Source organism: Aotus nancymaae, unplaced genomic scaffold (assembly GCF_030222135.1).
Source record: "Aotus nancymaae isolate 86718 unplaced genomic scaffold, 86718_ANA_hifiasm-v0.15.2.pri h1tg000016l, whole genome shotgun sequence".
Taxonomy (NCBI): Eukaryota; Metazoa; Chordata; class Mammalia; order Primates; family Aotidae; genus Aotus; species Aotus nancymaae.
This window is the reverse complement of record NW_026988428.1, coordinates 3,284,336-3,306,324: the sequence shown is the minus strand read 5'-3', so window position 1 is coordinate 3,306,324 and position 21,989 is coordinate 3,284,336. Positions and strand designations below refer to the sequence as shown.

The window sequence follows — 21,989 nt, the reverse complement described above, 5'->3', positions numbered from 1 at the left end:
GAAAAATAAGATATTTGCATCAAATTCAGCATTTCAATAATAGTAGCAAGAGTCCCTCTTTGTAAAAGATACAGGATTAGTTTCTGCTGTGAGTTTATCTGTATCATCTCCATTTATTTCTCGGGGGTGATGAGAAGACCTTGCATTTGACCAAAAAGCACTAGTAAATAAGGAGTTAAAATGAAGGCAGGCTCGCTGGTTTGCTGAGATCTGTCAGAGTCTGACTGGCTGGCTACATATCTGTCTCTGGAACAATAGGTACCTGTATTCTGCACGGACTGCTGGGCAGCACTAGCACTCTGGAGAAGGTCTGCCTCTGTCTGCACTTTCCTGGTGAGAATCCCCAATGACAGTTCCACTTTTCAGTGGAGGAGAACAAAATATCTGTCTACTCTCTTGATGAAGGACAGAGCTTTGATCATTTTTGTTCAGGCTTGACTTGGCTGGAGGTTTTAGGTTCTTAGTCTCAAGTCAGCAGTCTCTCTCTCTCTTTCTCTCTGAAAGACACACACACACAGACGCACACACACACACAAGCACACACATACACAAGCGCAAATCCTCTCTCTCTTTCTCTCATTTCCTCTCTTAGGTTCTATGCAGGCAGATGAGTGTCACAGCTGTAACTGAGGCACAGAGCAGTACACAGTGTGGAGCCGATTTCCGCGATGGCGAGAGGGGGCATCGGAGGTGACAACAATAACAAGACCGTCCTTCGGACAAGTTTTAGGTAAGAAAATATTTATGCCCTGATTCTTGTATTTCTGCACCTTGTGTCTGCAACATTGAGATAGAAAGCGATTCTGGATAGGGAAATATTTTTGTGAGGATATCATCTGTGCTGTCGCTTGCCTGCAAACCTGTGTTCTCGGGGCTTTGTGTTAGTGGAATCGTCGGAGGTGAAGTGTGAACGGAGCTGAGTGGAAGGGTGAGCTGCTTTTTGTGTCTGTCTGGTGATATTCAGCATGCTGTTTAAATTTATATCTGGAAAAAATTCTATTTGATGATAGTTAGCAATGTTTTGTGCAACATAGAGCAGCATATGGCCATGCAGAATTCAAGGGATGCTCTTTCATTCTTAATTTGTAATTATTTTTACACTCAACTGTACTGAGGTCAGAGAGTTTCAAAAATTAATGAGATTCCCTGTGGAGTTCAAATAGTAAGATCTACATAAGCTGCCACAAAAAAAGATAAGATTATGATGGTATTTTTTCAACATAGATTTAACTGTCTTATTTGGAACATACTCCATTTGAAATATATATGAAATGTACAATAGTTTATGGAAGCCTACACGTTTTGGGGGATTTGTCCTAATTTTTTTAATGACCAGGAGAAATTGACTCAAAATTAGACTTTAGAGGATGAATACTTTGTGTAGAGAGATTACTAAAACTTAATAGACATCATTGTTATGGCAATAGAGAATATCTTATACTTTCGAGGAAATGAGAAATAATGAATGAGTCGCACACTACAAAGAAATCTGCAAATGTGTTTTCATTTTAAGTAATACAAAAAAAACACTCAGCAGATATTTAGGGTGAAATATTGCTGGCATGAACAAAGAAACAAGTGCACACATAGATGAGAATTCTTTGTCACAAAAATGAGTCCAGGGCATCGATTCAGGAGGTTAAGTGATTTTTATGTTCTCAGTGCCCCACAAAAAGGAGTCTACTGGGATGAGTCCAGACATTTAAAAATGTACCAAAAACTTTCATTTCCCACAATTTAAAAACATTGTTTATGTTCCTGATACAACACATTGTTTAAATGAGGGGGACCGAAAAGCAGTCTGAATATACAGTAATCGGGGCTAAAGATGGTTTTTATCCCCAGGTCCCCATTTACAAGACCCATTCGGAGCTTCCTGTGATATATTGTTATGTAAATACTGTTCAGCCAGGGAAAGCAGTACTATGGAGATTCAATTTACTTTGAAAGTTGTTCATTATAGCAGGGATGAATGTTATTTATTTGATGTGATTCAAAGGCTGGAAATGACTTTTTCATTGTGGCGCCTTTTGTAATGGGTGCAGGGTGATCTAATCTTTTTAATTTTGGCTTTCACACCAGAGGAGATGAAAAGAGATCTGAACTCATTTATCGGTTGCTAGGTCCTTCTGGAGGCCCAAGTCCTGTTCGTGGTTGCTATGGCCAGTCTGACCTCAATCTCCGTGGTTTGGGGGACTTAGCAGTCTTTTTTTATTGAGGAGCATGTACCTTGATTTATGTCCAAAATTGTGGCTGAACGTCTTTGTCTGCAAGTGATAAATGGTGCCGAGCAATTCATCAGTTCTTACAAGTAAACACTGCTGTCCCACTAAAAATATGTTTTGTTCTGAGTTAATGGTATGGAACAAGGCAGCCTCCACAAACAGCTATCTTTTATTGTGGAGGGGCCACTGAAACTTGGAGCAAAGTGGAGGAAATTGGCATTCATTTTCTTGTACATTAGCATTTCATTTGTGATTCCGATGATGCAGCTCTAGGTGGATTGCCTATGAAAGGGTGAGCCTTCCTTCCGTGTCCTTTACCTTCTCTCTAGTTGGGGTGCCTGTGAAATCGACAGACTCTCTCCAAAAGCCTGGATTCTGCTGGGGGAGTAAGAAGTCAGGAGTAGTTTGTCTGATGATATTGGGCTCTGCTTTGCAATTGCCAAGCGCTAAGGCACAAGCTGGCAGATGTGCTGTGGCTCTGCTACGGGCGGCTCTGTCGCCTTCAGTCGCAGGCTGCTTCTTTGAGGGAAAGTTGTATCCAATATTGGTGACTCCCGGTAATATTCTGCTTGTGTGCTACTTAATGGTCTCTGGGCTTCCTTGCCTTCTAGAACCTTGTTAGAAAGGAGCCGTGGTGATTAAGAGGCTGTGGAGTATACAGCTTTGCTTAGCAGATAAGCCCTGATAACATTTCCCGTGTCCTTAAAAATGGCTAATTGATGGATGCTGCAGAAAACATCCACTCTGCTAATAAGATGGTGATGACAAAATAGGTATCAGGAAAGGCATTTATTGCTTATAAGCAGCATCAGCTCCCTTCTGAGAGAGATTGTGGCTTTGTAGTAAAGTTTTTTTTTTTTAAAGTAATAACCTAATAGTTTTATTCTAAATCGGCCAGCGCTGAATGTCTTCAGGAAAATGGGTTCCATGAGAAGTGACATCCTCCTCGAATCAAAAGGTAAAAATTCAACATTTTTAAAAGTGCAATTTTCAAACCATTTCATCTGCTTCTTGCCAGTAGCATTGAAAAACTGCTCTCTAAATATAATTATTTAAAATTTGATTTGATTGTTAGTCATTTTCTGAAGATTGGCCAGCTTTGGCAATAAAATGCGATCAGGTGCTTCTTATGTTTCCTTTCAATCTTGAAAATAAGCAGCTTTTTATTTCCTTAGAGAAAATGATCATTTTGGAGATCAATAAAAGTAATCTTTATTTTATGTGGATTTTATTCTAGAACTAGTAAATTAGGAACCAGGGTTAGGTGATGTCAAAAGGTCTCCTTTGGCTTGAAAATTCTTTACGAAGTACCAGTTTTCTGAAGGAACCAATAACCATGCCTATATTATTGTAATTGCACTTATTCAACTAATGTTAAGTTTTCTTTAGTAGAGCATCAGCAAAAGTTCCATGCTTCGGTGTACAAGTAACAGTTGTGGCCTGAAGTAATTTCGAAATAATTGATTTTTGAAGGTATTAAAAAAATCCTGATATGTTAGTGCTTTGTTAATGCTGGGTTTTTATAGAGCTAAACATGTGGCTCCTTTACTTGGGTTTCTTACTTCATGTCTTCTTGAAAGTAATATTTTATATAAATGGTTAATTTTCCAAGAAATATTTAATTTTAGGTATCCGGAGACAAGTACTCCTCGGTATGTATCTATGTATGTATACGAACACATTTTAATATAAAATGTCTTATAAATTTCACATCGTGTTTTGCTTTGCTGTTATTTCAAAAGATTTAAGTGAATGGCGGATAGTGCTCAATTTCCTGAAATGATTAAATTCACTCTCTGAAGAATCTGGGGAAAAGGCCTGTAATGACATTTTGATGACTTTCATTTTAAGGTGTAATAGAAATTGAATAAAATGTTTTAATAGCTATTCTCTAATATCTCGTTCCAAATACAATGTTTTTATTGCTCATTCTAGCTTACAATTTTCTGGTGATAATAATGTTGGCTGGTAATTGTTTTTGTATAGAAATCATTTTATCCTTATGTAAAAGTTATTTCTGAAAAGTCTTCATGCATTTATCTCAGCTGAAGCAATTGCATTGAACTCTTGAGATTAAACAGTGAATATTTCCAGATTGCTCCTACTTTAATTTGACACCTCCTTAGGAGAATTAGGGGTGTCTTAAAGGGAAGAATATTTGATATGATAGTTGTGGTTTAAGGAGAAAAAACAAAGAGGCATGCAAGTTAGAGAAAGCTAAGAAAAGAGAAGGAAAGAAGGAATAAAAACTATGTGCGATCTTACCTTGCTTGGTTTTACTTTGTGTGTCAGATGTCATATATGTGTTAAAATTTAAAATTGGACTAAGAAATAAAAAGTGTATGTAAATATGCTGTTGTTATATCTTTCTTTATTAAATAGATAAGTACAGCGATATAAACTTAATAAGATTACAGCTAATGTTACCAGGAACGTCTTTGTACCTCAATTCTTTCGGGAGGTGTACACAAGTAAAGTTAATCACATAGCTTTTAAAGGATCAAATCTTTTGGGAGCTAAAGTTGTGACATATTAGATCAATTTTCATGTAAGTCAAAATGAAATTTTTACATCAATTTTTCTGTGCAAGTTACACAAAGCCAACAGCTTCCAGACTGCATTGTTCTAAATGCTAATTAGATAAATTTTTATATAATTTAACTTGATTATAGTGAATAGTCAGAATATAATATTGCTGAATTAACACACCATTATTGTAATTTTTTATAAAAGTAAAATTAAGCTCTGATATCTGATTACATTATGCTCTACTGATATATTTACTACATTTCTCCAATTTTGCTTTCTTTTTGTCATTTTGTTCCCTTTTCAAATGTCAATATTATAGACCAGCTAGTATAATACTTACTTATAGTTTCTTTCTGCCTACTATAATTCTGGCTTTGTCTGTGTGGTGTGCCATTATTCTTATCTGTCACCTAGAAAGTTGTATTGACTTTGAAGCTATTTATCTGACCCATTTGTCTGAATTTGGGTGAGGTGGGGGAAAGGCTAAAACTGGTTTCATTAGAAATTGTGTATGAAGTGCTAAAAGATTTGAGTTGGCTTTGAGATGTTCACAGGATTGATATTAGGATATGGATTTTCTTAGTAGTGGCTGGTTATGTGTGTAATTCAATAAAATATTTTCTTTAGCTCTCGGTTTATTTTCCACAAAACAGAGCAACATCTAGGAAATTTATTACAGAGAATGCACTGTCAGGGAGGGACCCTCTTAGATAGCCAGTAAAAATATCACTCCAAGTTACTGTTCTATCTTGTTGGCACAGATACACAGTAAAGCTTTATCTACATGTTTTATATTTAATAATCTTCATGATCCAACAGCAAATTTTAATTTGTATTGCTATCATTTGGATAGCTGTTGTTTAAATGCTACCATAACGATTTAAGAAAAAAAGTTACGCTAAAAAGCTTAATTACACACTCTAGCACTCACTAATAATTTATTCAGATTTTAAAATGTGGACATTGTATTTGCTTAATGGTGTTGATAATCTCTTTTTCAAGAGAAGGGCTATATAGACTCATTATGTCCCTGAATCCTTCTAAAGTTGCTAGACTTTATGATGCTATAATACTACACTGTATAGTGTACCAAACCTTTTTGCATCCTTAATAATATCTGCAAGCCATGCATTCATGCCCTTTATGTTACTTAACATTATTTAAGCACAGTGTGCTTGTGATTTATAAGTCTGTGAATTTCCTGTGTTTTCCTGACTATTGAGTTCATAGTTCAAATGCAGTTACTGAAGTATACTAGTAGGTTAGTAGTTTCCTTAGAGAGAGACAAGGTAGCACACAGTGGTCTGGAACATGGTATGCAGTTAGTTATCATGATCTCAAGTGTTTTAACATAGTTTACTATAGAGATCTGAAAAAATACAGAATTTCCAGAAAATATTTGAAGAAGAATTCAATTTGCTAGAAACTGGAAACGTGGAAGTCAAATGAAATATTTTAAAAATCTCCTCCCATATGGATTTAAAAAGCGTCCATTCGCTCATTCATCAAATGTTTATTCAGTGCCTACCATGTGCCAGACACTATTCTTGTGGCTGCTGATTTGTTACCATTAGTTCAGTATTTAATATATTTGCCTGATTTTGTAGATTATGGGAATCTTACTAGTGATTTATACATCATCAGTGCATCACACATCGCAATCCATGTTATTTTGGAACATCTATTTCTCTTTTCCACTCTTTAAATGGCTTAAAATATATTCTAGGCATATATACCAGTTTAGTAAAAGGGGAAAGATTTATACGATCTGAAGAGAAACCAGAGTGTATATATACCAATTTAGAAGAAGATATTGGTAAAACAGTCAGAATGTGTTTCAGGACGTTTTCTTACTGATATGTATTTAGAAAGTCTAAATTCATCCCATTTTCCTTATTATTCAGGCCCACTCTGCAGCAGACACTAAATTGGTTTTATTGTTTTTATGCTTCCTTCCAATGCTTCCTGTGTTATTTTAAGGGATTTCTATTCTAATTATGAATGGCTAACATTTACCTTCTATACGCAAGACAGTGTGCTAAGCCCTTTACCTTCATTTTCTAATTTAATTTTCTCAATCACTTTATGAGAATGGTAGCATCATTACTCCTGTTTGTAGATGAAGAAACTGAGGTTTCGAGAACTTAAATAACTTCTTTAAGGTCACAGAGCTAATAAACAGCTGCGAGGACTTAAAATCTAGGTCCTTCAGGTGCCACTAACTTTTCTTGTTATTCAACAAATATTATTGAGCCTCTATAATGTCCTGGGCTTGTTCAAGATATTGAGAATAAAGCAGTGGATAGAACAGGCTTTAAAGCCCTGGACTTTATTGCCCAAGTCAATGCCCTTAGAATACAGGTGCCTCGTAACTACCTTGACGCTTTTATTATGTTATTTCCTTCTGCGTTCAGGGATTCCCCAGAGCCAATAGGATACAATTTTAAAATGTCAAACCTTTTTAGATCTCTTACCATTTGGCTTCAGTCTTTCTTTCCAACTATATCATTGGCTATTTCTAAATAGGAGTGTTCTGCACTGTAAGGCTGATTTCTCCTTGCTCCCACAAAGTTTGTCTTGCATTTTCTCTGGTCATTCCTGCACCTGAAATAATTTTGCCACTGTCTTCTTAAAGCCTTCCAACCTTCCATGTCTGGGTCAAAGCTCGTGGCTCTCAGGAAGCCTGTCTTAGAAATAAAGTCTCAAGATTCTTTGATCTGCATTGATTATTTGACACGACATTTGCAAAACTAAAATGATTCGAGGTTAGATAATGCTCCACATTTTTAGCGTGCCTGTGTTTGTAGGTGTGCCCAGGAGACATACTGGCTAAGAGTTCAGGGAACCAGCAGTGAAATGAGAGAAGAATATAGAAAAGATAAGACCCAAAGACTTGGAAGTAAGAACCCCCACTGCCTAGCACAGTGCCTGGCATAGAGTATGCAGCTGATACATGTTTTAGGCCAGGAGAAGGAGAGGAGGGGAGGAGGGAAGAGAGGAGGAAGAGAATGACAACTGGAGGAAAGCTAGCAGGGAAAGAGAAAATCGTACTCCTAAAATCATAACCTAAGGCCTTTAAAGATCTTTAAATATTTGTATTAGGGTTAGAGATCTCATTAAGGAATATATAGATATATGCAATATGTTTTTGCTTTTTCCTGGAATAGATTGTCACTTTTATCAACATTAATACATTTGATATAAAATGCACTTTCTGATGTTTCTAAGGGAAAGTCCAATTGTGTTGTGTTTGTGTGTTTTTTGTCACAATTCAGGCCTACGATGCTGTTAACTTCTAAGTTGATTTTGCTGTTTTACACTGTAGATGATTATTTTTCTATTTTCTGTGACATATTTCAGTATTACAAAAGTTGCTGACCACCTGCCACTCCCCCAAAAAGAGCCATTTCTTTAACCATCATAAAGTTTTATTAGTTAATACCTCATGTTGGGTTTTTATTTTCAATAAAACCCTAATTCCACCTTCAAACTCCTAGTGCAAATCTTTTCTATCAATAAAGAGCACTGTGGCTAATTTTATTTAGATTTTTGCTTGATTATATGCAAAAGTGTAACCTTGACATCTTAAAAGAGGTATGTGTCTGTATTTTTATGAACACTCAAACCAAGTTATTAGGATAGAAATTTTACTTCATAGAAAAATCCAGGTGGATATTTTAAAAAATCGACTACTACATCTGACCTCTGCTATAAGGCTTACTGGCTGTAAGAGCCAGATTTATATAGATATGAATATAGATAGGGATTCTTTCAAGGAAGTATTGCTATTGCATAATATATATGTAGCATGTATTAGTTTTCTTGGGGGAAGCAAGGTAGAAAAGTTGCTTCTTAAACCAGTGAATGTAACAGGTTGTGTGTACCCTCTAACTTACATGGGAGTAAGTTAGAGGCAGTCTCATTCTTTGGGAATTCCTACTTGCTAGTGGAGATAAGTGAGCGTAAAGCTTTGGCCATGAGGCTTTGAGCTGTCTTGCTTTTAAGAAACGAGACATTTCCACAGTCTCTGATGTAGTAGTGGTAGTAGCTGAACAGCCCATGAGAGTTCCAGAAATGAACTGTGCTCCAAATGCTTATCACATGCTGTGTTGATGTCAGTAAAATGCAGGGGATGAACTGGGCTCCCCTTTAACCCTAACTTTCTATGGTGCTTTCATTTTGACACTAATTTCAGGCATGAACCTTGGCACTTAGCTACAGTGTGTAATTGTTGGTATCTCACTGCCACCTGGGTGCACAATGAGAGCAGCAAATGGAGAACAATATTTAGCCCCTGTGATTTGCTACAAGAACATACCACATGCAGTTGGAAAGGGAAATATTTAATCAGCCAGTTTTCTCAATGCAGTCCTCATCAGTTGAAGACTTTTTTCCCTCTGAATTAACGGCTTGTTTTGTCACTGTGATGATAGATCCTTTGGCTTCCTTTTGAATTCGTATTATACAAATTTGGGGACATTGCATATTAATTTAAAGATACAAGCATAAAGAAGATACTTTTATGCTAAATTCTTAGCTCACTTTGGTCAAAAGATTTTTTTAAAAAGCTCCTGGAGTCCTCTGTTTTGTTGGTTGGCTATGGACTTAATATGTGAAAGGCTGAAAGTGACGCACGAATAATACCATTCCATTTTTAGGCATGTTGTATGATGATGCTGTTGATCTTTAAAAGAAATTCCATTTGGTGACATTTACAGAAATAGTTTCATGTTAGCAGCTTTTAATTTTAATTTAAAAAAATATTGAGAATGGCGTAGCTTTCAAGTGGTGAGGAAGTCATCTAGAAGGTATATATTTACGTAATGGAAACAGGAGACATACATTGCTTCTCATCAGGTGTTGTGCTTGTAGCCAATTCAGGGAAGCAGTTTGATAAATAAGAATACGGTATAGTGCAGAATTGCCAGTATAAACAGGCGGATTGCCTTAAAGACTGAGATCTATTTTATTTTAAGCCTGATGCTTTTAAAGTGTTAGAAAGATCTGAATCCAGAGTCGAGTAGTCCTCACTTGAATCCTGCTGATTCAGTGTAGTGCAGTCCAGTCTGCATCAATTCACTCAGTTACTTACTGATTGGATCGCTAATATTTATAAACCTTTTAAACTCCTCCAGTCAGTTATCCCTTTGGTAGTATTATTTTATTTTTCGGTTGGTTAACTACAATAAGATACATGGGTACATATGGCAAAGAGTTTTTGGTTCTTTCCTGCAAAACAAAATATTTCAAAGAGTTCAGAATTTCTACATGGTTTGGAAACTTGACATTCAAAATGAGGTAAAAGTTGGCACAGTGTATAATCTTTCAGACTAAAATGGTATCTCTTTGACCCCAATAATCACAATTATTATATATTATAACTTTGGAAAGATTTTCAATCATTCATTCACTCAGTCATTCATTGGCTTTTTTTCTTAATTATCTCATCTGAACAATGTTGCTAAGGGCACTGTGAAGGATTTTATAAAAGGAAAATAATACAGTCTTTCTCTCATCAACTGTAGTAGAATTGGAGAGAAAAGAAAACCTTGAAGAACTAATTGAATAATATAATGAAATTACTCTTAGCAATCATACTTTAGTAGTGTGAAGGGAAAAGCTATTTCCACACAGGTAGAAAGCAGTATTAGCAATCAAATCTAACCTTTAGGTTCAGAACATTGGTTCAGATTATTTGTTGTGAGAAGAATAATGAGACTATTCAGAACAAAGGCAAATACTTGGAAATGGATTTTAGAATTTTCAATTGACTTCATCAGCAAAAACATGTTTTCATTTCATAAAAACTTTAAAAAGTGTAACTACATCATGCTGTTAGTGATTAATTTAACTGTCTAAAACTTACAAATGTTTTACTTTATTGAAGGTTTATAGTTAAATATGTGTGTGTACATTGAAGGCTAGGGGCTTAGTGGATTTATTAGTGCCCTTATTTAATTTTGCAATAGTCTTCCGAAGTTTGGACATGAATGTAAATTGAAATATTTTAAAAATAGTTTACATGATTGCTTGTGCCTATCTTTTGAAATATGTCAACTTCCTCACTATCTTGAGAAGATAGGCTAACACATTCTATGTGATGGAAAACTTTTCAAAGCTGTCTTTCACATCCCAGGATGTGTAAAGCCCTGCCCATAGCTTCATTCTCTGGCAGAAATATTATACCATTTACCCACATAGATAAAAACACTATTCCAAATAAAACCTAACATTAAGCAAAGAGCTTTGGTATTGGTTCAATTCTCGCTTTCTATCTCAAATATAAAAGTTTACAATTTTAAGGAAAAACAACTTTGTATGCATGTTCATTATCATTTTCCAGGAAAGCCAAAGATTAGCCAGCCGGAAAGAATTGGAAAACTTCACTTTAAAAGCCTTGACATTTTTGCCCTTAGTTACCTGTGTGTTGAAAAGCAATGGCCTAGTAATGACTTAATTACTCTCTTTTCTCTGGTGGAGTTTGTGTTTTGTAGATGTAGAGAAAAGAGCCTTGACTATTTCTGCCTTTTCTGCCCAGGAAAGAGAAGAATTGAATAAAAAAGTCACATTCCTAGCAGACATTTCTTGTTGACACTGTATGGTACTCTGTGAGCCGGGGAAGACAGATGCCCTTTTACTGGGGGGAGGAGGGGATTGTAGCTAAGGACCAGTTTTCTAGGAGATCCTATTATGTGAAGGGACTTAGACTAGAGGCATCATGGAGAAAATCATAAAGAAGGTTGCTTAATGAGACCCACGTGGAGAACAGACAGGAGCATCCCCTCCTGGATGCGGCCACTCTCAATTCTCAGTGTCTTTGGGAAGCAAGGTTCACCATCCACTTGTCTGAACAGATAATGACAGCAGAGGTGCTACACGCCTTCTCCCTGTGACTTGTGAATGCCTTTGGTGCTCCCAAATAAGGAACTCCTCTCACTGCTGTCTACTCTGAGCTGTATTTCATTTTGATAGCCATTTGCAGGAGACACCTTTGAACTCCATGCAATGTAAAAAGATATGCTTGAGAAATTCTTCAGTGGGATTTCTTCTCTTTTCCCCCACCCTCTGGGTGATTTAGAACTTGAAGATTGGGTACTTAGAGACAGTATGTCTGACCTACCTTTTAAAACACACATTAAGACTCACATAATTTGAGGAAAAAAGAAACAACAACAACAAAAAACTTGAGAAGGCCAAAGGATTGTACCTTGGGGAAATATGGTCTATGATTAAATCTAAAAATCAGAAGAGGTGAAAGAAAATATGTGGAAAAAAAATAAGTTTTTATTGAATTACAGATTCATCTATTCCCAGTTTCACTTTCACTGGCTGGATCATAATGATCATCATGTCCAATGCCTTCTTCAAGTTTTAGTGTCTTCCCTCTAAAGTAAATATGTTTGAGAGTAGGCATACTCACTTTGTTTATTGTCAGGGGATGGTACACCTGTTTGGTACATCTCCAGTGTACTCATTCATAATAATTTAAGTTTCACATAAATTGCTCATTGCCTTCTGTCTTTTCTCCAATAATGTAACCAAAGTATTTTGAGTGATGTTGCTTCTGAAAACAAATACAACTTCTTAGCTTTCATCTTGAAATATTTAAACATGAAATCTAAATGACAGCGCTACATCAATGTCCAACAGCACAAAGCGATTTTCTTGCACCTCTGGTGAATCCATATCTTGTCAGTAATCAGTGAGTTTCTGCTTCTGAGGCACATGCTTATTTTTCTAGGCTACATTGATCAGTCATGGCTTCAGCCATTTTTACCTTGGAGTTTGTGCCCTGTGATTTGAGGGACTTGAACGGCTTTTGAAGGTCCAATATTCTAATATTTGAGCATATACTTTCAAGAGAGGGTTATTGGAATACAGGCCTCTGTGTCTGATGGCATTTGGAAGATCTTCTCAGCTGATGTTGCCTTTTCTTTTTCACTTTGGGGCCATAAGAGAAGCAGCAACCTTTGTGGTAGGAAGAATACAGCATTTGGAGTGAAACCAAATTAGATTAAAATTCCAGACCTACTATGACCTTGGACCAATTACTTAGTATCTTCGTAATACAGTCTATTCTGTAAAATAAGGATTATAATACTCACCTTAGTATCATTTCTTTTTGACCATTTACCATGTCAGGCATCATTTTCACCTAGACTATAAGGCAAGCATTATGATCCTTCATACTTTACAAGTTACTATACAGAGGCTTAGAGAGGTTTTAAAAAAAAGGTACTCAAGAACACACAGAGTTGTTAAGTAGTGGGTCCTCCTTTTGATTCTCTTACTTCAGTAGAATTTGTTTTTAGGAAAGGATGTGCAGGGTCCAGAGGTATGTACATAATAAATTTAGTTTCCAAAATGTGATTTAGTTTAAGCCCTTGGGTATAATATTGGAGAAATACTAAAATACTAATACTTCAGTGTTAAAGCTGTAATTTCTATTTCACCCATGTTGCTGCATCACGTACTGATGCTGTCTGAGAGTGTGTTTTTAAGTGGCCGTGGAGGACTGTGCTATGAGAGCCGCTTTATGCTTTTCTTTTTCAAGATGTTGATGGTGCTCTCATCTTGATAAGCACAACTCCTTTTCAGTAAAGATTCTGGATAAATGTCTGTTGCATGGAATTGAATACTAGTCTACAAGGCAATTTTTATACCTTAGATGAAGAGTGGATGCCATTTGCAGAAGAGCTTGACATTCTCAGGGAGTCATTTTATAGCCTAAAAGAATTTTATATTTGTGATTGTATGACTGTTATAAAGAATAAAAAAAGAAAATGATTTACTTGGAATTTAAAAGTTTTGTTATACTGTGGCTTTATCTGCTGCCCATTTGCAGGACACTGATAACTTCAGCTTCTTCTCCTACTTCATCTGCAGGCTCTTGAAGTCTGTGGGATGCCCAAGAGTGTATAGAAACACGGAAATAGCACAGTCCCTCTGGTTAAGAATAACATGTCAGTTTTCTTTTCTTGCTTTGTGTACTCTCTGGAGCTCACCCATGCATGATGTTCCAGTAGACTTCAAAGGCAAGTCTATGGTTGGATTAGCTCCACAGGACAGAGAGCAAGGTAAGAAATAGGCTTAGTGTTATCAAGGCCCACTGGGGAGCTGATAGAGCCAAGCTTTGTGGTTTCAAAAGTGATTTGTTCATTCATGTCCTCATGGAAGAACAGGCAAATTTGCATAATACTTTCTATTTTATTATCACCATTAAAATTTCTGCATTTTCAAAATGATGTCTGGACAGTACTCCAAAACATTGATTTATAGCTGTAGAATACCTGCACTTGAGGGATTTAAGATCTAAAAAAAGGATATAGATATAAATTTGGAATTAGAAAATACTACTGAAGTCATAAAGACATAAAATATTCAAATAATGGAGTAATTTGGGGTATTAAAAAAGGAATGGAGGAAAGAATGGTGTGTACTTCAGAAATTGCAACTAAGGGATATTTGTTTTCCGGAGGTTGCCAGCAAAGATGGACTTTTTATGGAATTCTAGAGCCAGTCATTACTGAAAGAAGGAAGGTGGAAGATTAAGTGATTTAAAGACTCAGACACACTTTAGGGGAAGGTTTAGAAATAAAATAGGAATGGTTAGATGATGAGGGTATGGAGATGACGGGACTGAGAAGAATATGGCAGACCAAAGAGGGTTAAGAGACAGAGTGGATGGGGTAGAGTGAGGTGCCCACATGCGGTTTGAAGTTAACAATATAAAATATCAATGTGGAAACCTAAGGAGGAAGTAGACGTGATGAGGTGATGAGGTCCGTGGATAAGCAGTGGAAGCTACCCTAGCAATCCTGCTGAGTATTGATCATGGGCTTTTTCATGAAGACAGGGAAGCTACAAATACAGATGAAGAGTCTTAATTTTCAGAAATCAAAAGACCAGATAAGAAAGGCCACAATAATCCAGGTGAGAGTGCAGCATATCCAGGATTGAGACCATACATATGCCAAAAAGGGGAATAAATTTAATAGTTGTAAAAAATTACATTAAACAAAATGATACCACCACCAGCACAACTTAACACCATAAAAGGGGAATATTCAGAAACATTAAGGGCTAGAAAAAAATGGAAAACTGGTTGTAAGTTTTACTTCTCTTGTAGAAAAGCTACTCATAGAGCAGGATTGAGTAAGAATATGCAGGATCCCAGCAAATCTTTAAAATAGGACCAAACATACTTATTACGTGGTTTTTCTTCTGTCTCTAGAATGAGGAAGAGAAAGGATAAGGTTATTTCTTTGCACTGTGACGTATTCCATTTTATCTTCAGGATTACAAGTGTGTGTTGCTTAAATTTATATAAAGCTAAAAAGCACCTTTTAATTGTCTGGTTCCCCCCCGCCAGTTCTTTGAGGTCACTTTATTCAGCATTGTCTAGGGAGACACGGCAGGGAGAAATTGCAGTCTGTGTAGTAAAGAAATCCGTAGACTTGGTATGACTTAATGTCAGATTGAATCTCAACTGTGGTTATGTCTTTCTAGTGAATAGAGCAGAAACAGAAATGAATTATTTGTCTCCAGAAATTGTCTTTCTGACTTTGCTTTTGGAGACAGTGGCATATGTACTAAGGCTGGAACAATTCTGCTTTGATTTGTCATCAAACACTTGGTACTGAACTTTGAAAGGGAAGGAAAATATTGTGTAATTCAAATGAGCTTTTCATTTGAAAACGAAAAGGATCTTTGTTTAGCTATCGTTCCTAATTATTATCAGTAGATATTTCTCTCCTAAGAGGTACACCATAATTTTATGATCTGAGAACTACTCAATATTTGCTTCAGTATCTATAAAACATATTTTGATTTAATTTCCTACATCGTAGAAAGTATAACCAGATTATCTGTAGTCTTCTCTTAACTGGAAATTCTGGTAGAAGAGACCGTCAAGTGGAAGCATCTCATTTCACTGTCTTAATGAAGGCTGAACTTGGAAAAATGACTTGTTTAAGATTATACAGCTAGATAGTGACAGAGCCAGGAAGATATCAAAGCTATTTATACCCAGATGAGCCTCCTTTAGTTATGATGTACTGTCTCTTCTCAGTGTAGGAGATTCTGAACTGTAAACAAACACCAGTGAATAGAATTGGCATTCCCCAACAAATCAAGTATCAGTTTGGATGTTTCATAGTGTGCCCGCACACCTATTACACAAGCATTATTATAAATAAAGAGTAAGCACTCTGATAATGACTGAAAGGGCTTAAGCAGACATTGAAAAAGAGACTTTTAGTGAACACTAATTATTTAAGAAATCATCTTTTGTCTGATTTCCTTAGGAGATCTAACAAGAAAACAATACATCTGACCCATTTTATTTTGCTTGCTGTAGAGACTGCCATCTTAGGAGCAGGGCAAAATGCTCCCAAAGTTTCTCAAATGGAAAAGAGAAGAAGTGGAGCAGCCCCTAATAAAGCTGTGGTCTGGGTTGGTGCTCGGGCACCAGTGCTTGGTGGCTCAAGTGCATCCTCGTGTTTCTTTTGTCCCGAATGCCCTCTCCCTTGTCCTGTTAGCTCTCCATCATTATTCTGATCACTTTTCTTCCCATCTCATTCAAACCTCTTGAAAGTTTGGTGTGTGTGTACTTTGGGTATCTCCTTGTCTTTACATTTTTTTTTTTTTTTGAGACAAGATCTCACCCTGAGGCCGGGCGCGGTGGCTCAAGCCTATAATCCCAGCACTTTGGGAGGCCGAGGCGGGTGGATCACGAGGTCAAGAGATCGAGACCATCCTGGTCAACATGGTGAAACCCCGTCTCTACTAAAAATACAAAAAATTAGCTGGGCATAGTGGTGCGTGCCTGTAATCCCAGCTATTCAGGAGGCTGAGGCAGGAGAATTGCCTGAACCCAGGAGGCGGAGGTTACGGTGAGCCGATATCACGCCATTGCACTCCAGCCTGGGTAACAAGAGCGAAACTCTGTCTCAAAAAAAAAAAAAAAAAAAATCAGTCTGTTGCCCAGCCCGGAGTTCAGTGGCACAGTCATAGCCCACTGCAGCCTCAAACTTCTGGGCTTAGGCAATCTTCCCACCTCAGCTTCCCAAGTAGCTAGGACTACAAGCATGCACCACTGCACTTGCCTAATTCTTTATTTTTTTGTAGAGATGGAGGTCTCTCTGTATGTTGCCCAGCTGTTCTCCAACTCCTGGCCTCAAGTGATCCTCCTGCCTTGGCCTCCCAAAGCGCTGCGATTGTAGGCATGAGCCACTGTGCCCAGACTTTTCTTTGTTTTACAACTCCTAGCATCTGCTTCTGCTCCTACCTCACTACTGATGAACCAGTCGTTCCTGAATTGCCAAATCCAATGGACTTTTAAATTATTTCCTAGGTCTCTTTGTGCATTTGACCCTATTGATAGTTTCCTCCCTCTGAAAATCGCCCGTTCCCCTGGCTTCCACCATACCTTACCTTCAAGAGTGATCCTCTAATTATGCCTGCTCTGCCTCTTTCCTGGACTTCTCTTCTTCCTCTTCCCCTGGGTTTATCCTAAGCCCATTGCTCTTGCCCTGTACACTTTTCCTCAGTACTCTCATCCACCGTCACGGTTTGTAGCTACTCAGACATTTTATCTGTAGCCCAGTCTCTTGCCTGCAGTTCAGACTCAACTATCCACTGCTTGCCATGTTCAACAGGCACCCTCCAACCTCACATGTGCAAACTAACCTCATCATCATCCCCCTTAATCTGGTTTCTCCTTCTATGCTTTCTGTCTCATTTTGTGGCACCACTATCCACTCATTCATCCAAACTAGAGACCTAAGGATCATTTTTGGCTCTTATTTTTGCCCACTTTTTTTTTTTTCCATATCAAACCCAGTACCAGGAACTGCTAATTTTTCCTGCTACATATTTTGTGAATCCATCTGCAAGGCTCATGATCAATACCACTGTTGTAGTTCAGAACTACTGCTACTTGTGATGTTTCATCTCTTGCTTGGACATCTGCACCATATAAATGACCTTTCTTCCATCAGTCTTGTCACCATGAAATCCACCTAACATACAACCCAAAGCAGACCCGCTGTGTGCAAGCTTAAAAATCCTCTAGTGTTTCCCCACTCTGCCAGATAAAGTACAAAATATTCCCAAGCTAAATTCTAGCCTTAAATCTACTGCTCTCTCCCTCTTTCTAGTCTTATCTCTAACAATTTCCTGTCTTGCACTTTGCTTTCCAGTTACACGCAACAGCTTGGAATTCTACACATGAACCATGTTATTTCTTTGCACGTACTGTCTACTTTGCCTCTAAATCTCTTCTCACTCTTCTTTCCTGGCTCACTACTACTTATCCTTCAGTCAACAGAAGTGTGTCACCTCCTCCAAGAACCTTCCCCTTATATGTCCTGTCCCCAACCCCATCCCAACTATCCTTAGTCTTGTCAATACCCCATACATAATCCAGTCATTATATTGATTATATCAGTATTCAATTTGTGTTAACCTGAGATACAGTTCATTGATAGCTGTTAGCAAATTATTTTCTTCAACTAAATTCAGACTACCTTGAATAAGAATGTAGCTCAGAACTGGAAAAATCTTTGTCTGTTCCACTGCTGATAATTGAGTCATGAAGCTGTTCATGTAAGAATGCATTTATATATTTTTTTAAGTTTTAATTTTTTTCTTTTATTTCTTTTGAGGAAGAGCAAACAAGCCACAGATACAAGTATCTTCTATCTTTTATGACATCCATACTTTATGTGTATTTTACTCCAAAAAGACGCTAAAATTAAGAAGATGAAGTTATTGGCTTGCACGGAGCATCATAGTGTCACAAGAATCTGTTTTCTGTTTCCAGATCAATCCTCTTACCATTTTATTACCTTGTTTCTCTGTGATTGTTTTAAACATTTAAAGGTCTATTTTATGTCAGCTTTATTCAGTCACATACTAAGAACACAGATTTCCCAGGGTGGCCAGTTACCATGCCAGAGAAAGGCTTTTAAAAACTTTATTTATCCACATTTCAGATATATATTTTTTCATACTGAGAAATAGCATGCTGAGCTTTGCTGTCCCCAAAAATACTACACATGCTATTTTCTCAGGAAGAAGAGTGAGGTTTATTTTTTGTTAATGAAATGCCAAACAAGCCTGGCCGATGTGCCAGGCAGAATTAAATTGGAGCATCTTTGGCAGTAGTCTTCATTGCTCCATCCGTGCAAGCGTTTTGTGAAAATTTAGCTTAAGCATTGAAAAAAAATGTTTGGCCAGATTCTTTTTAGAATAAAGTTGGGACATTCAGAAATTTGGGCAATACTCATGATATTATAAATATTTCCAAGACTGGCTAAATAAGCCCCATTATGATCTTACTCATTTGATTCAGGCTGTTCCTTCCACATCCATCTCAAAATTTCAGGCCTTGGCCAACACGAGCATGAATGTAGTGGAAAAGTTCAGATTTACAAACATTGTTTGTAAAGTCATTCTATTTTTAATTTACATTCCCTCAACCTATGTTATACAACACTGTTTATAAGCTGTCTCTTTTTGTTCCTCTTAATATCAGAGAAGGAACAAACACACATGGCTTAAGGAATCCCTCTTGGACTAGCCCCAGAAACCAAAGTTTCCAAAAAGCACAAACCAAAATGGAAAACAGACAAAAAGTACATTCCAGATTTTAAGTACATTGTCCAGTTTTTATTATATTGGGGATTGGCAAACTTTCACTGAGCTAGTTTAGTGAGTATTTTAGTTTTTTTGTGGAGAATATGAGGTCTATTGTGAACACTTATCTCTTCTGCGGTAGCTCAAAAGCAGCCAGAGATGATACCTAAAGAGATGAGTGTAACTGTGTTCCAATAAAACTTTATTGACACAAACAGGCAGCAGCCTGGGTTAGGCCACTGATCATGGTTTGCCAGCCCTCCATGTAGCTTCCCATTACTCCTTATCACTTTCATTAGTAACTTTTATGTTTTGATTTTTGACATCATGGAAATAAATATTAATGTTTTACTTCCATCATGAGTGAAATTGTAGGTTAGATTAAAGACAAATACAGGAGTTTCTCAAAGATTAGAAAAGATTGGTACTCTTTAAGATTTTTTTCTCACATATTTTTTTTTGGTAGGGAGGGGTTAGTGCAGAGGAACCCAGAAACCTGTATGCTGCCCACCACCTATAGAAAATAGATTTTTTTCTATTTTTGAAGTTGCTGCCCACATAACTGTAAGTTTCCTGAGGGGAGCAAATAGATGAGAATTTGTCTTACACTCTTACCGTGACCAGGTGCATGGCTCATGGCACTGTCATATTTTCAAATCAATGAATGAATGAAAGGGCACTGTATGCTATTGTAAGTTTGATAATATTGTAGACAAAATATCAGACTTGAATGTTTAGTTTCCTGGTGCTTTGTGCTCTGTTATTCCAAAGGTTTCCAGATTAGTTGCACTAATAAAGGGCTAAAGCTCTACGCTGTTGATGATGGTGAAAGTGGGATGTGCTTTCACCTAAACCCATGTTCTGAAACAGCTACTCATGGAGGTTTTCATGGTAAGCATGTATAGATAGGTTTTTAAAAAGTAGGGTACGATTTTTATTTCTAGTGCTTTAAATCTGTTCTGTTAAAAAGAAGAAGGAACATTCCTTTTGCGGTGAATGTGGGCTGAGAGCAAGATGGATTTACTAGTATTTTCTATTCCTTAGATTTGAGGTTAACATGGACATAATGTCCTGGATGAAGCTTTGGAAGTACTTGTGAAGAGTAAATGGCCATAAGCCAGAAAAGATGCTATGTCCCTCAATTTAAAAATGTTCGTTTTACAGAACAATGTGACCAACAGAAATTAGTAGGCTCAATGATTAAAAAAACTTGTAACTATACTCAGTGTTCTCTATGTGGAAGTGCTATGACTTATATCTCCTTCATTTCTTTAAAAGAATACTTATAAAAATAATAGCTATATTGGAATTTAAATAGTGAAAAGGAACTCTACCTCTTCCCTCCCCAATTCTACTTCTTTTCCCAGAAGAACTATTAATAGATTGATTTTTGTCATATTACACTTTTTCTGTAAGTACACTTGTCTATGTGTGTGTGTGTAAAATCCAAGTGGGATGATAGTATACTTAATGTTCTACAAGTTGTTTTTTGACTTAATGTACGTAACGTACCATTCCATGCTAGCAGATGTAAACCTCCTTCATGCTATTTATTACCGTACTGCCCTTTATATAACCATTTTATACTTTTCTTTCTTTCTTCCTTAAGCCCTATGGACTGTGCTGTGCTTATATTCTAAAGATACTTGTTAATTAAGGAGATAGAAACATCTGATGGGGAAATGAATATTTACCTTTATTAATCTAGTTCTAAGTGATTTATGAATGATTGTCAATGGCATTGTAGAGTTTTATAGCCCTCTACCAAACGTGTCCTCAATTCTTACAGTGATATATTTTTGCATAAATGTGTGTGTCCATAGCAATACAACCATAGAGCTATGGCTGCACATGCATGCACACTCACATATGCAGATTTATTTATTTCAAGAAGACAGTTCAGATGGCCATGTTCAGAAGTGGAGATTATTCTGACATGTCTGCCTTTTGTGACAATGGCATCCTAACAGATACAGTGTGCACATGCTGAGCTTTTAGAACATTCTACCATCCTACAATAATTGCTACATGCTTTTAGCCATATTAACAAGAGCATCTTTAGCTTCCTATGTGCCAAAACCTTTTTACTATTCAGAGACAGCTATTTTTAAAATTTCAGAATTTGCTTGCAGCCTTATTCTCTGCAAGATCTTCCCATCTATTTCAACTGTGTCAAACTATGATAAAAACAGAAGAAAACAAGGATAGACTATACATGTCACTCACGTTGGCTGAGAAATAAGCTGAGAGAGCAAGAATTGGTTGATGGAGGAATAAATGTATCATCATTTGAAAAAGCTCTTCTCTTTCAAGCTATATATAACTGTTCCATTGTAAACTGAGTAAGACTATTAATAGCGATAATTATAACACCTTAGACTTCTCTAGTGCCATATAATTTACAGAATCTTCCTTAGCTTTTAATTCCTTTCATCTTTTTGACAGTCTCATCAATTAGTCAGCACAGAGCTTATTATTTCCTCTCTATTTCCCCTTTTTGCAGTTACTTCTTGCTGCTCTTTCCGCACCTGGTGCATCAGGGTCAGAGATGTAGAAGAATTCCCAGCCTTGAACACTACCCACAAGGCATTATGT

At 36.9% G+C, this 21,989-nt stretch overlaps 1 long non-coding RNA gene across 1 annotated transcript in view; it reads left to right on the top strand.

Moving 5' to 3' along the window:
- Window positions 1-264: 264 nt before the first annotated feature.
- The window catches only part of LOC105728745 (uncharacterized), a 100,688-nt gene continuing 78,963 nt past the window's right edge, over window positions 265-21,989 (top strand). The window contains exons 1-4 of the long non-coding RNA XR_010342906.1: window positions 265-333; window positions 593-730; window positions 3,124-3,183; window positions 20,439-20,496. This is a non-coding gene — a long non-coding RNA (uncharacterized LOC105728745). The remainder of the gene's footprint in view (window positions 334-592; window positions 731-3,123; window positions 3,184-20,438; window positions 20,497-21,989) is intronic.